Here is a 16255-nt window from a genome sequence, read left to right on the forward strand (position 1 = left end):
AGCAACAGAAATTCTATACCTACGCATATTTTCAAAACAACAATTTTCTCTCCTCTACATTTTGTAAACTATGAGGAAATAAGTGAAAACTTTGAGTGTCTGGAAGATTGCATATCCATATGCCTCTTCTAAGTCATACGTTTTAATTTTGTAAAATTTTTAACAATTAAGAAAGATGTGTTCTTAGGAAAAGCATATGGTGTTAATTTTTCCATTTTAATATAAAATATTGATGAAAGTTTGGAAATTGTGAATGAAAGCATTTGAATCACAATATTGTGAAGGCTTTTTTATGGTCAAATTGCATAGTTGGAACTTTGTTTTTAAAAAAAAAAGGTGTTTAAAAGTTCCATTTGTCCAGTAGTTGCATAACTTTCCATGAGTGTTAATATGAGTTAAGAGCAGATCCTGAAAAGAAGTTTCCTAAAGTGTTTTTATTATTTATATTTCGTTTGAGACTAGAAGGAAAGTAATATTCCCTGTGAGGCAATGAGCAATGGTTAAAGTGTTTAATGGGAAATGGGAAATCCATTAGACGTTAATACTGGGGAGTCCTAAATTCTAATTTCTGCCTTATCTCTTTGTTATGATCCTATTATTCAAACCTGGGAAGGGGGGTTTGATTGAAAGAAGGCTTTACGAAATCGTCAAGCAGTACTAAGCAGGATGTGAAGATGTGCTGTGATTTCCTAGTGCCCAACATTATAATTCCTTTATTATAATTCCAGATTGATATCGAATGCGAAAGTGCAGTGGTATCTGATGTTTATGCATTTTGATACCATTAGTGCATTAAAAGACACTGTGGTTTGCCCCATCTGGGGGAAGTTAACAATTCACACAGAAGTTTCATATTATACATTTTACATCTTAGGCTGATCACTCTTAGGGGACTCAGTGAGTACTGGAGTTTTTATAAAAGATCTGAGCTGCCTGGAGTTGAACCTAGAGAGACTTTTCAAAAACTACCGCTATATTTGGCCCTTTGAACAAACCCTTTTTAAAAGAAAAGACAATGATAATCATTCAGATTTCATCGTTCTGTCCAGCTTAACTGGAAAAAAAAAGTTGATATTTCAGGTATTGTCTCAACAAAAGACTGAGAGTTGTTAACCTTGTGTGAAGTAATATTGTATGACAGTTTCAAATTCTCACACAGAGCGACGAAATTCTCATGCCAATGATAAGATACAAAGTCTTCACAGCGTTTGTTCTACAACATTGAAAACCTGCTGTTTTAACCACAGAAATTTTTCAATACTAAGGAAATGAATCCTTTCACCTTTCCTTTGAGTATCCGATGAAGTTATGCCATTTCTGCCACTCTTGTATAGCATTAGAGAGAATGTACAGGATCTATGATTCTTCATGCTGTATGGTCACACGCTATTCACTCTGAGGTCTAGGGAAGGTCTCTGCTATATTTTACTGCAATCACTGGGCATTAGCTGCTACCTCACCATTTTCCATGATTACTCGGCACAGAAATATCAATGAAAAAGAATATTTATTCAAATTCCACCATTGTAGATCCATCTTAATACCCGGAGCAAATGTCATTTTATTGACTAAAGGGCTCTGATGTGATCTAAAGAGCTGCAAAAGGTGCCCATGGCAGGCAATATGGTACAGCAGAAGGAGCACAGACCTCATGGTAGTTTGGCTTCAGTTCCAGTCAAGATCATTATTTCTTAGCCCATCAGGAGGGCTTGGTATTCATTTTACCTACTTGGTATTCATTTTACCCATCCATTCCATTTCCAGTTCTCCAAAGCTAATGGTAAAGTTTCAACCATTTACTAGTATCCTCAAGCTCATCATTCTCTCCCTACTCTTTAATTCTCAACACATGACAAAGTTCTCATTTAACTGAAAAAAATAGAAGCACTAGGAATGACCTTAAAACCTTTTTACTAAACCTCCAATTATGTCTATAACTTTTCCCTATGCATCTCATAGTAGGGTATATGTGTACATGGAGGTAAGTGTTGGAGTATTGGGTTCAGAGTTTACTGGAATATTAGTTTTTAGTCAAATATTTGGAGAAGATGAGATTTGAATTATTGAACTTTTAGAAGTTGCGCAAACATGTGTAAGTAACATCAGCAAAGCATGGCTTTTCCATGGTGGCCAATCTTATATTTCTTTCTGGGAGTCTAAAGAGCAGAAAGTTTCATTAGTAGTATTTAATTGAATAATCTGGTTTAAAATACTTAATAAATTTAAAATTATTGTAGTAGATATAAATTTCTCATATTTCAAAACCATGTAAGTAAGAAATGTAACTCTTTTTCTAGAATATATATTCTCTGAGATAAACATACAATGCCATCTAGCCCTCAACCGTCATTGGGTTTGCTAATATCAATAGGGATGGGAAGAACTCTGGGTTGCCAAGCCCAGATGGTGGCAGAAGCACAGTATGCATCTTTATTATCAGAGGATAAAGTCAAAATAATTAATGACTGGTAGGGCACAGGCATGAAGAATCAAAACGGATACTGGCCACTGCAAAATACCACTGTGTACTAGTGAAATATTACCCCTGGATTTCACATCAAAAAACATGGTCAGCATGATCATGCAAGTTTCAAGAATGCCAGACACAGAGAGACCTCTAGCTGAAGTTTATTAATCATGGAACCACAGAAATATAAGTAACACGTGGTAAGGTTTTACTAAATCTGTAAAACCAAATATATTCTAGAGACCAAGTTGAGCTATCCACACTACAGAGTCATAGCCTCTGGGCCAATTTTCCATACTTAGAGGCCCTTAAATGAAATCAAAATCATACATGTTAAGGAAGGATTTAATGTAACACCATGTACAGGCTCTCTAGTCCTTCCTCCCAGCCTTTCTCAAAGAAACATGATGCGCTGCACACTGCGAAAAACAAAGAAGAGAATTACTAAAACCTTTTAGGTAGTATTGAATACTGAGTTCTACTTAACCTTAGTTCCAGAAACCCATAAAATCACTGTGGTCTAATAGTCAGAGTGAGGCTTATGGGATCAAGTGACAAAATGGAGTACTTGCCCAAGGTCAATGGAACATGGAACGACACACCCATCCAATGATCATTTTCCTAGCTTACTGTTGTATACTTGGATGGACATCTTTGGCCACTGGCAGAATCCCTACACTAGCTCCCTGACCCAATATGTAAAGGCCATTATGTTAGGAAAGGACAGATGCAAGACATTACTGTTCCTCAATCTGGGACCTAATACTACCTTCCACAATACATACAAAGTTTCAGGTATTTAAACCAAGAGAAGTGGATTTCTTGCTCATAGGACAGCTCAGTATGGGTGTTCCTGGATTGCAGCATTCATCCACACAGTGGGTCAGAGATCCAGGATCTTTGCCTCCTTACATCTCTGCTGTTCCCTGGAGCATTGTCATCTTCTGCATCTACATGGTAGCAGGGAAGATAAAAGCTTGCAATAGAAGCACAAGACTTTTTAAATGTCTTGGCCTGAAAATGGTAGCCATCATTTCTACTTGCATTTCATTAGCTAGAACACAGTCACATGATCACACCTAACTACAAAGGAAGCTTCTAAATATAGCCTAGAAATAATTCCATGAAGAATAAAAGGATAATGGTTTTTGTGAATAGCCAGTAGTCTGCCATGTGGGAGAATTTGAGAGGTTTATGTCATGTCAAATACTTAAAGGATGCACTTCTTCCTAACCCATTTCAATAGATTCATCGGCAATTCCTTTTGACTGGATGATTGAGAATGAAAAATGGCTTTGTTTTCAGATGGGTCTCCAAGCTTTTCTCCAAAAGCTACTATAGACTGCTACTGAATTACAGTCCTAGCTATTTATGGCCCTGAAAAAGAGTGGAGAAGGACGGTCCTTCCAATGAGCAGTCTGTTGCCTTGCACCATTCATTATCTGCTATTTCTTTAAAGAAAGATAACCTGAGAAGATTTCCTATACTAATGCACAGGCACTGGCTAATGGTTTGCCCAAATGGAGCTCTCAGAATAGACCAAGGCTAATAATATTTATGTCCCATGTGAATGTTCACCAGAAGGCCATCGCTGTTTACGAGGTGCTTAGAAAAACAACAGTGACAACAACAACAAATATAAAGGGTTGCGAAGGGAAGATAAATAGCTGGTAAGGCTTTATGACAGGCTACAGAAACAAGGATGATATATAATCCAGAGATTTCCGACTTGAAACTGAACGCACTAAATGGTTATCATTTGCTTAGTCTACTCTTCAGTGCTGAGAGGATTTTCTATCTGAGAAAAATTCACTAGGTCAACTGAGGGTGTTTTAAAATTTTTATATACAGAGGAAAATGTGTGTGTGTACTGGTAGGCTATTGATAGAATCTGGTCAGCGTCTGTTGTTTTTCGTATATCAAACACGGTCCTCATGTCCATAGTTAATAAAAAAACCTACTTTGGGAAACTATCTGTCTCTCATTCGAAGAAGTCACTGACGTGTAGGAATAACCCAGTCTGTGCCAATTAGATCTCTCTCCTTGGAATTCGGATCTGAAACAGAGATAGACAAAAACAAGGCAGACAAGAATGGCAGCACATGTAAAAAGATGGTGCTAGATCTCTGGCTCCTGGGATCCCCAGCCCTCACTCATCCTTCCAGACTGGTTGTTTGGTGCATCATTTGATGAAATAACTGATACAATAATTTTTTTCCAATAAATTATCTCTTTTTGCTTAAGTGGTCAGAATTGAATTCTTTTCTTGGAATCAGATACAACATGCATAATGTTGTCAATCTATAGAAATAGAATGAATTTTTTTTATTGGTGGTACTCTCACAAATGAGGTCTTATGTGGAATTCCAGTGTATGTCTTCCTTCTGTAATGACCTTAACTTATTCCTAAAAACAATGACACTAAGTGAAAATATTTTTCTCAGACAGATAATACATCAACTGAATAATAAAAACATGTCTATAAAAGATAATCAATTTGAAGGTGAATAAATACTGTTTGTACATATAAAGTAACATAATTAAGTTTTATTATATTCCCAAAGGAAGAAGTTTTATGACAGCTGGAGGGGGAGGGGTGAAGTGTCATTCTTTGAAAGGTGGTCGAAAGTCAGGTGTTTGAATATTGGGCAGGCATTCAATATCAGAATCATATGGGCTTGACAATTCTCTTTCCCTTGAGACTTTAACCCTGAAATAACTACCTGACATGGAAGGCTTGACGTAAATGGAAAAGACTGGAATATTTGGGTAAAAAAATATGTGTTTCAAACCTGAGGAAATAGTATGCATGCACAAGAATGAAGAGTAATAGAAAAGCATACCTCTTTGTTCCTCTCGCTTGGCATCCATAGGCAAAGCAAAACATTTGAGTTCATCCAAATATAGCATGCATTTCAGATTTGTTCCTTGTAATAGTCTTTGACTAGGAACTGTTGTATAAAATAAATTTGTAAGTGTGCCTTTGCTTGAAAGAGTAATGTTGAAACATAAGTTTGTATAGTATGTTTATTCAGTGGATTTCAGGGGGGAAAAGTCATTATACTGGAAAAAAAGGAGTCATTGTCTAAAAAGTGGTATAAGTTTTCAAGAGCTGTTATGGTAAAAAAAATCTTTAAGGGAAAAAGTGATATGTAAAGTTAGACTATACACAAAACCAACAAAAGCAAAACCGGGGAGGTGGTGGTGAGCTCTGAGCCTTTCTCCCTCTCAGTTGCCACTCCAGGCAGCCACTTCCAAAGTTCCAGCCAACTGATCTTCTCAGCTTCATATGCTGTAATTTCTTTTCCCAAGTCCTGTCATCCACCATCTGACCTGCCCTATTCGCTGATTCTTGAATATGCTATGAAGTTTCAGGATTTCAAGCAATTGTTTATGTTGCTCCCTTTCACTAAATACCTTCATTTTCTCCTCAAAGTTTAAGAAAATTCGACTCATTTTTCAATTCTCAGCATATATGTCACCATCCCTAAGCCCCACCTAAAGCAAAAATAAATACTTTGTCATGTATATTTTTGTAGCATATGATTATACTTCCATTCCAGTACTTATCAAATTTCAATATAATTAGTTGTTTATGTGGCTAATTCCTTTGTAAGTTCTTCAGAGAGACGAATTCTGCCTTATTTGTTTTTATATGTCCTGTATCTAGCACAGTGTCATGTTCATCAAAAAGATGATTAATAAATACACGTTGAATCTTTGGTGAATAGAACAAAGGGAGAAGAGTTTTAAGAAATATTCGGTGGTTATAGTGGATAGAACTGAAGGTCCAAGTGGTGGCAGGGTTCATGTTTGAGAATACTTTCTATTTAAACATGGAACAATTACAATTAAATAGAAAAGATTTTAGATAGCCATAATCAAAAAAGATCATAGAACAAAAATAAAACAAAACTCAGTGTGGTAAGTGGAGCTGAAAGAACAGACCTCCTGGGCTTCAGGCGGTCAGCAAGTACAGATGACCAGTTTAGATCGTGCATAATATTGTGACCGTAAGATCTCTGCATGAGGGGAGAGACTGGAGCTGAAAACACTCATTCAGTGCTGGTGAGAATGTAAGCTGGTACAAAGACTCTCAAAATAGTAAAATGCTCACACCTTGTATCCCAGAAATTTCATTTCTGTGTGTATATAGCCCAGAAAACCTTGCACCTGTGCACAGAGATTTTTTTCCAAGGGAGTTAAGTGCACGTGCTCTGGATCAAGACTTTTGGGCTCACATCCTGGCTTTCAGTTATGTGACCATGCACAATTACTTAACCTCTCTGTGCCTGGGTTTCCTTATCTCAAAAATGGAAATAATAATATCCACCTCTTGGGGATTGTTGTGAGGATAAAAAGGTGTTAAATGTTTGCATAACTCTTAGAATAATATCTGGTGCATAACATGGAGTCGCTTATGCTAAGCCCTTCATCACCAAACCAAGACTTAATTAAAGTTTCAGCTGTTCCAGAAATGGAATCTTAAACCAGTCAATCAGGGATCGCCTGGTCAGCACTAGTTAGGTAATCTACCTGATAGGCCTCTGCAATTCCTTAAAGGAAAGTAACTGCAATAATCAACCTGCTTTTTTGCCTCATATAACTTTCTTGTTCCTGTTCCCTTCTGCCTAGAAAATCTCTCATTTTGTGCATCTCACCAGTCCTTTCCATCTGCTAGATAGGATGCTGCCCAATTCAAATTGATTTTTGCTCAAATAAATCCTTAACATTTTTAATATCTCAGTTTGTCTTTTAACAGTTTTGGCATCAGAAGAGGGAACTGAAGGAGACCCCCAATGGCCCCCAGGAGCAACAAGCAACCCCACATAGGTACCTGTTGAGTCCTTTTACCTCATTGCTCTCTTGCTCCCTCTGGAGGTGGTGGGTAAGTCCCTCTGGGATCCAAGCTCCCCAGCTTCTGCATTACGAGCTTTCAAACTTTATCTGAGCATTTCTCTTTTCAGACTGGGTCTGAAAACCAGCTGGAGTCGAACTGGGTCTGACTTAGAAACCGGATTGGGTCCAGGGAACCGACTGGGTCTGACTTAAGCTGAATTGGGGCCAGTGTGAGGCCTCAGGTGAATAAAATTTTGCTTTAAGCCTGAACAAGTAGGTTAAGCTCACCAAGGATAATCTTAAATTACAGTGGCCATAGTGGAGAACTTTTAACCTAGATAAGCTTATGCATTTATGAGGTGCCCTGGAGAAAAAGGGGTCTTAGCTGAACGCTCACTATAAAGGGTAGATGGAAAATTACTTTTCCTCCTCTACAATTTCTGGCATCTCAGTTTATCTTTTAACAGTTCTAACAACAAAAAATTTCAATCAATGGAAAATTCTACCACAGAGAGGATAAAGTGTCATGTAATCAAACACTGGAATTAACTGCTACAGTTAAAGAGTGTTTGATAAATTTGCATGTATCCATATGGATAAATTGTAGACAATAATGTTTAAAAATAAAACAAATAGAATAATATGTGCAGCATATTATTTATATAAGTTTCAAAATTACAAAATAGTAGTATCATACATATGCGTGCATGTGTGGGTATGTGGTAAAAGTTAAAAACTTGAATAGGAAGGCTAGAGACCAAATTATAACAAAAATTACGTATGAAGGGACAAGAAGAGAATAAGATTACAAAGTGAAAAAAAGGGTTTCAATGTTTCAGTATTTTTGTTTCTCTAAAAGAATATTCAACAAAGTTAAAAAGAAAGGAAGGAAGAAATTGTACACAAAGTCAATCACTATTTCATTCATTTTCTCTTGTACCTATAGACAGTATATATTAAAGTGGTGCTAAGAATATGGCTTCTAGTATTTACTCTATGTATTCTAACAAACAAAATAAACATGATCTTAACAGAAGTAATATTCCATATTAAATTTATTTCTAAGACTCTATACATTAGATTTTATTTTAATAATTTAGGAGATTATCCCTTCAAAAGCCAAAACGCCTAAAGTGAAGCAATCAAAGATGGCCTGATATGATATAATGCTAGAATTGCTCTTCACATATATTTCAAATGTGAGCCACATTGATGAACATTCCCACCAGACTATCTTCAATGGGAGAAGTCCTATCAACATAAAGTGGTATGACCTTGTGTAAGATTTCCCTTCTGGAAGCTGCATCAATTTGTCAGACCACTTTATGTCGATAAGAGTTCAGGGCCAGATTACCTTAGGGCAAAGGTGATTCTTTCAGTATATAGCTTTCCTTTTCAATCTTTTAACAGTGTTTCTTTTTATCAGTCTTTCACAGAGCAGAATTTTTTCATTTTAATGAAGTCCAACTGAATAATATTTATTTCTTGGATTGTGCTTTTGGTGTTGGTTCTAAAAACTCGTCACCAAACCAAGTCACCTAGATTTTCTCCTATATTATCTTCTAGTTTTGCACCTTACATTTAGATCTATGATCCACTTGAGTTCACGTTTGTGAAATGTGCAAATTCTGTCTAGATTCTTCTTTTTTTTCATGTGGTCGTCCAATTGTTCCACACCACTTGTTGAAAGACTACCTTTTCTCCATTGAATTATCTTTGCTCCTTTCTCAAAGATCAATTGAATACCTTTCTGTAAGTCTATCTCTGGGCTCTCTATTCTATTTCACTTATGTATGTGTCAATTCCTTCTCCAATACTACACTCTCTTGATTAATGTAGTTTTACAGTAAGTTTTAAAGTTGCATAGTATGAGTCCCCAAGCTTTATTCATCTTTAGAATTGTGTTTGCTATTCTGAATCTTTTGCCTTTCTATATGAACTTTAGAATCAGTTTGTCAATATCAAGAAAATAGCAGCTTGTAGGCATCTTGAGTGTTATACAATTGAATCCATAGATCAAGTTGGAAAAAATGGACGTCTTAACAATATCGAGTCTTCTAATCCTTGAACACATAATATCTCACATTTATTTAGCTCGTCTTTGATTTCTTCCATCAGTGTTTTGTAGATTTGTACTTACAGATTCTGTACATGTTTTGTTAGATTTATACTTTAAAACTTGTTTTTTTCTTTTCTTTTTTTTTGGTACTAATGAAGTGATATCGTGGATGTCATTTCAAATTCCAATTGTTTATTGTTAGTATATAGGAAAGTGATTGACTTTTCTATATTGACCTTGTATCCTGCAACTTTGCTATAATTGCTTATTAATTTTAGGATGTGTTTTGCTGATTCTTTGTAATTTTCTAGATAGACAATTATGTCATCTGTGAAAAAAGATGGTTTTTATTTCTTCCTTCCCAATATGTATGCCTTTTATTTCCTTTTCTTGTCTTATTTCAGTACATTGTTGAAAAGGAGTGGTGAGAGAGGACATCTTGGATTTTTCCCCACTCACAGGGGGAAAGCATCAAGATTCTCACCATTTAATCATGATATTACCTACAGATTTTTTTTATTTTATCAAGTTGAGAAAGTTATCCTTCACTCCTAGTTTGCTGAAAGTTTTTATGATGAATGGGTGTTGGATTTTGTCAAATACATATTTTTGATCAATTGGGATAATCATATGATATTTCTTCTTCAGCCTGTTGATATGATGGATTACATTAATTGATTTTTAAATGTTGAACTAGGCTTACACACCTGGACTAAATCCCACTTGGTCATAGCATATAAATCTTTTTATACATTCTTTGATTCAACTTCTAATATTTTGTTGAACATTTTTGCCTCTGTGTTTATAAGAGATATTGCTCTGTAATTTTCCTTTCTTGTAATGTCTTTGTTTGGTGTTGCTATTAGGGTACTGCTGACCTCATGAAATGATTTGGAAGTGTTCTCTCTGCTACTACATTCTAGAAGAGATTGTAGAGAACTGGTATTATTTATTCACTACATATTTGTTAGAATTCACCAGTGAACCCATCTGGGACCTAGTTCTTTCTGTTTTGGAAGGTTATTAATTACTGATTGAATTTCTTTAATAGATATAGGCCTATTCAGATTATCAATTTCTCCTTGTGTGAGTTCTGGTAGTTAGTGTCTTTCAAGAAATTGGTCCATTTAATCTAAGTTATCAAATTTGTGGCATAGAATTACTCATAATATATTTTTATTATCCTTTTGTTGCCCATAGGATCTGAAGGGATGACCCCTAGCGTTTATGATATTTTTAACTTGTATCTTCTCTGTTTTTTTCCTGGTTAGCCTACATAGAGGTTTATCAATTTCATTGATCTTTTCAAAGAACCAGCTTTTGGTTTCACTGATTTTTCTCTATTGATTTCCTGTTTTCAATTTTATTGATTTCTTCTCTAATTTTTATTATCTTTTCATCTGTTTTCTAAGGTGGAAGCCTTAATTATTGATATTACATCTTCCTTCTTTTCTAGTGTATGCATTCAATGCTGCAAATTTCTGTCTATGGGCTGCTTTTACTATATCCCACAAATTTTGGTAAGTTGTATTTTCTTTTTTATTTAGTTCGAAATCTTTTAAAAATTTTCTTGAGACTTCTTCAACTCATGTGTTATTTAGAGACATATTGTCTAATCTCCAAACATTTTGAGATTTTCCAGCTAAGTTTTTGTTATTTTTTTTTTTATTTTTTATTTTTTTTTTATTTTTTATTTTTTTTTTATTAAAGATTTTATTTTTTTTTTCCTTTTTCTCCACAAAGCCCCCCGGTACATAGTTGTATATTCTTCGTTGTGGGTCCTTCCAGTTGTGGCATGTGGGACGCTGCCTCAGCGTGGTTTGATGAGCAGCGCCATGTCCGCGCCCAGGATTCGAACCAACGAAACACTGGGCCGCCTGCAGTGGAGCGCGCGAACTCAACCACTCAGCCACGGGGCCAGCCCCAAGTTTTTGTTATTAATTTATAATATAATTCTATGTAGTCTGAGAACAAACTTTGAATGATTTATGGTCTTTTAAATTTGTTAAGATTTGCTTTATGGCCCAGAATATGGTCCATCTGAGTGAACGTTCCATGTAAGTTTTAGAAAAGTGTGTTGATGCATGCTGTGTTCTATAAATGTCAGTTAGGTCCAGTCAGTTGATGGCACTATTCAGTTAAATTACATCCTTACCGATTTTCTAGTTGTTGGAAAGAAAGGGGGTGTGGAAATCTGAAATTATAACGTGGATTTGTCTATATCTCTTTACAGTCCTATCAGTTTTTGCCTCATGTGTGTTTTTTTCTTTTTTTTCCATGAGAAAGATTGTTGCTGAGCTAACATCTGCACCAATCTCCCTCTATTTTATGTGGGATGCTGCCACAGCATGGTTTGACAAGTCGTGCTAGGTCCACGCCGGGGATCCTAACCCGTGAACCCTAGGCTGCCAAAGTGGAGTGTGCAGACTTTAACCACTACACCACCAGGCCTGCCCCTGCCTCATGTGTTTTGATGCTCTGGAGCCCTGTTGCTGTGATGATAAGATGTGGGAAATGGAAGTGTTCTATAATCTTATTATTTTAATGGGCCCAAGTCCTTGGGTTGTGATCTTCAGAAACGTATCTTAACTTTTTTTTCCCCACCCATGAAGTAATGCAGAAAGAAGACTAGAGGGACCTGGGTTGGCTATTTGCCCTTCCTCAGGTTAGATAAGTGTCTGATGAAATTCTTTCCTATGGACAGTAGGCCTTTGCTACTGAGAACATTCTGGGCATATTTCAAAATGGCTGCTTTTTCCCTCCTTCTGCTGGAAACATAAGATTTTTCTTGGATCTTTACCTTGAGAATATGGTGGGGTTCCTGAAGGTAAAAGCCACAAAAGTATGAGGACATCTCCTAAGATTGGGCCCTCATGAGTTTCTCTCTCTCAAGCTAATTCATACTCAGCCTCCACCAATTCATCAGAATGTTCCATGTAAGTCTGAGAAAAATGTGTATTGTGATGTTCTTGGGTCATGTATTCTATAAATGTCAGTTTGGTCAAGATGAGTTGTCACTTCAATGTGGCTACCAGCTTACGGCACCAGTGGCTTCTGCTCCAGTAAGCTGATCATGGCTCTGATTTTCTGTATTTCACCTGTCTTCCAGATTTCACAGTGATGGTTTGCCCTGTGACTTCAATTTTCTGATGGATCTAAGGAAAGTCGTTGATTTTCTATTCGTTCAGCATTATTCTACTTTGAGGATAGGGGTGCCAGCTCCCAAGGTCTCTATATGTCAAGGCTGAAATGCCCTGCCTCTATGTATTTGTTAAAGCCAAGTCAACTACTTTGAGGTGAACTCAACTGTGACTCAGTCAGATTAGGATTATTTTATATTTTCTGTGGGTACAATGGATTTGTGCAAATGATGGGATAAACCTGAGGCCTTGAGTCCCTCAGTCAGAAAGCTCTGGCAGAACTGTTGCTTTTTTAGGCTGAGTGAGAAAAATTGCTGAAGATGAAACTATGGCATAGTGGTTTGAGGAAGAGAGCCCCCATAAGTGGGTCCCACCAGATACTTCACAGAAGGTCTGATTAGATCTGAATAAAATTAGTGCATATATGAAGGCATGAAAATGGATTGTTACCCTACAGAGACTAGGATCTCTCAAGAAATATACTTCATTCCCATTGAGATGAATAAGTGATCAAAACTACCCAATCTCAGCTGCCTCCTCATGCTCTAAGGACTTTTCCTGAGGAAATCAACAGCTTGAGGAAGAGGGTAAATGGCCCCCTCCTCTCCTGAGTACCTCTCCTTAATGTCAGCCTCCTGTCCTATCCAGCTTCTCCTTGACTCTCAAAATGAGAAAACAGGGGGTGAGGGAACCCCAGGCACACTAAGATGATTTCCCTATGAACTTGCTGGGAAGGTAAATGAACAAGCTGGAAAGACATATAAAAGAGGAGCTAAACAAAGTTAGGGAATCTGCTTTGTGTCCTGCCACATGCTTTATATCAGCACCAAAACTGTGCTGTCAATGACTCCCCACTTCTCACAGCTTCTCTCCCAAATTCTAAGTTTATAGATATCAGAGACTGGCTTTTTTAAACTCACCCCTCCTCATAGAAGAAGAGACTAAATCCAGTGAGGTGTCAGAAAGAACCTCTCGCAGGACTCAAGTGCGACGTCTGCAAAACGAGAACCAGATGGTTGGGTGTCAGTTAGTCTTACGACAAAATAACAAATAGCACCATACTAGACCTACTGAACCTCAAAAATGGTTGATTACAGGGGCAAGCCCAGTGGTGCAGCAGTTAAGTTCGCACGTTCTGCTTTGCCAGTTCAGATCCCGGGTGTGGACCTACCTACTGCTTGTCAAACCATGCTGTGGAAGGCGTCTCACATATAAAGTAGAGGAAGGTTGGCACAGATGTTAGTGTAGGGCCAGTCTTCCTCAGCAAAAAGAGGAGGTATTGGCAGCAGATGTTAGCTCAGGGCTGATCTTCCTCAAAAAAAAAAAAAAAGGTTGATTGTAAAGACAGGAGGAAACAGAGGGAAGAACAGTACTGCAAAGTTTTACACAATCACTCAAAAGTTAGAATTCCCAGGTACTTATGTTTTATGCAATAAAAAATTATCAAATAACACATTTTCTTGATTCAAAAATGAACTATCAATTTAAAGACAGCTTTTACAGGGAAAAAAATAGAACCCCTACCACATTAAACATACATATCTATTATAGAATGCCTCCTGGCATTAAAAATGTTAAAATGTTTAACTTTGAGCATCTTATGTTTATGGAAACACAATATTTTATGGTCTGTACCAAGTTACATCATCCTGAAATAAAATAAAACATAATAGTGAGGGTCTCAACTTCTTTTGATGTAAGTGGAACAGCTTAATGAAATTGAAAAATATCTATACAAAAGAAATTTTGACTTATCCATTGCCCCAACATTTAAAAGTTCTCTGAAAATAAGGTACAACATTGCACATGAAAGACTATAGATACCTCTAGACATGAGCTTATTGAACACTAACAGTTACCAAGGCAGTAAGTATCTGTAAGGGCTACCACAAAAATACAATTAGCAATGTTATCTGGTAAGTCAGTCCCGGGAATAGTGCACTCTGAACATACTTGGAAAATTAGTCCTTAGATAAAGACATATGAAATCTTTATGATTCATGGGGGCAAGAGAAAGGATGTTTGTAAATTGTACAACATGTTCGCCTAGGTTGATTTATTGCTTCATAAAGCATTTGACACATATGCAACAGGAGAATGAATTCTTAAGTGTTTAGATCAGTTTTTAACACACCATCAAATAAGTTGGCAAAAATATAGAGACATCTGTATTGATGATGAAAAAGCAATGGCAGAAAGAAACACAGGAGTTGTGGAAAAGCTGTTGCCAAAGTATGTTCAAAGACTCACTATGTTTCACAGACAAGCAAGGAGGTTGTTAAGAAAATGTACCATCACTGGAAAGAGTTCTAAATAAAGATAAACTGTCAACACACTCAGATACAGTCTCTACATTACAGAATTTTCAGAGTGTACTCTAAGGACACGGGCAGTACAATCAGACTCTCCTTTGTTGTCCACTCCTGTGTACAGTGAAATGGCTCCCTCCTTTAAACACAGACAGTGAATTTGCAAGGGTGCTGTTTTTCCACAGAAGGGTGGTAGGTGGCTAAGTTCTCTGTGCAGCTAGGAAGAGAAAGCCAGACAGCCTGCTTAGTAATGAGACACATTTCGTTGGACTTATGCAGTTCCAGAAGGGCTACCTCTCTCCTGTCTGTTTTCTGCTGGAGTTATGGTGGCTAAACACCATAGGTCTCCATGCCTGCTCAGCTCCCTTCTCGCCATACGGTGGAACAGGAAACAAGAGAGGAAACAATCAAAAGAAAGGAGGCATTCTGCGTCTGGAGAAGGGCATGTTACTCCTCCTGGCTTATCTTGTCAGAAGCAGGCACTGGTTTGACTCAAGAACCTGTCGATCTATTTATTCATTCATACGTTTGTTTATTTCAGTTCAAAAATTGAGTACCTACTCTGTGCAATGCACCATTCGAGGTGCTGGGAGCCATCCGTGAAAGTACTCTAGTCAGAAGCCCAAGAACCCCTATAGCTCATGAGACCCAACTTAATTCTTTGTCTTAATTTTACCAGTGATAGGAAGAGAGTTAAAAATTTTTTTCTATATTGAGTTTTTTAAAGAATAATTCAAAAGGGAGAACAATTCTCTTTTATCTCTTAAAAAGAAACATTGCTGGCTAAACATCTTTCAAATATGGGTAACCGAATTCAACTGCATTTTATTGGCTAAACCTCATGTGGCACCACCTGCCTTAAAGTTAAATTCATAAGGCCCTGCATCAAACATATACACACATACACAAATTCCGAGAAGCGCTGATAGTAAGGTTGATTTTTACTGACATTTTCATGGGGAGATGGAGTAGTGGTTTAAACCCATGTCATATATCAAAACCTCCTAAACATCCTCTTCAAAGATCAGTGCTGAATGTCTTCCATTTCCCCTTCAGTTCCTACATCCACGTTTCTCCACCCCATGCTGTGCCCTGGAAGATCAACCTGTGTTGACGACATCATTATGCTTCCTTGCCCCCTGGTCAATGGCAAGTTCCAGCAAAAAGGAAGAGCTGAGTAGGAGATTGAGCTCCCTTCCCCCGCCCAGCAGGGGGGCTCTATGTTGGCTTTATCCCACAACCTACCACAGAAGGCTTCACCTCTGATTAGACAGCCGTTTTATCACAGCACTTGCTGCCTTCGCATTCTCATAATCAGTCCTTCCTTTCAGATGTAAGAGTGATAATGATGCCCTCTTTTTTTTAACTAATGTTGCACTATCCCATATGGTTTCCCTAAACCTTGCATACATCTTAATTCATAGCACCTTTATTAAACTCT

The 16255-nt window shown here is 37.2% G+C and overlaps 1 long non-coding RNA gene across 1 annotated transcript; it reads right to left on the reverse strand.

The window, feature by feature from the left end:
• Positions 1–4395: 4395 nt before the first annotated feature.
• On the reverse strand, positions 4396–13813 carry LOC139046184 (uncharacterized). Its single transcript, XR_011505855.1, has 3 exons — positions 13677–13813; positions 13426–13499; positions 4396–4523 (listed from the first exon to the last, which is right to left on the reverse strand). It is a non-coding gene; the product is annotated as an uncharacterized lncRNA (long non-coding RNA).
• Positions 13814–16255: the final 2442 nt, after the last annotated feature.

Source organism: Equus asinus, chromosome 9 (genome assembly GCF_041296235.1).
Source record: "Equus asinus isolate D_3611 breed Donkey chromosome 9, EquAss-T2T_v2, whole genome shotgun sequence".
Classification (NCBI taxonomy): domain Eukaryota; kingdom Metazoa; phylum Chordata; class Mammalia; order Perissodactyla; family Equidae; genus Equus; species Equus asinus.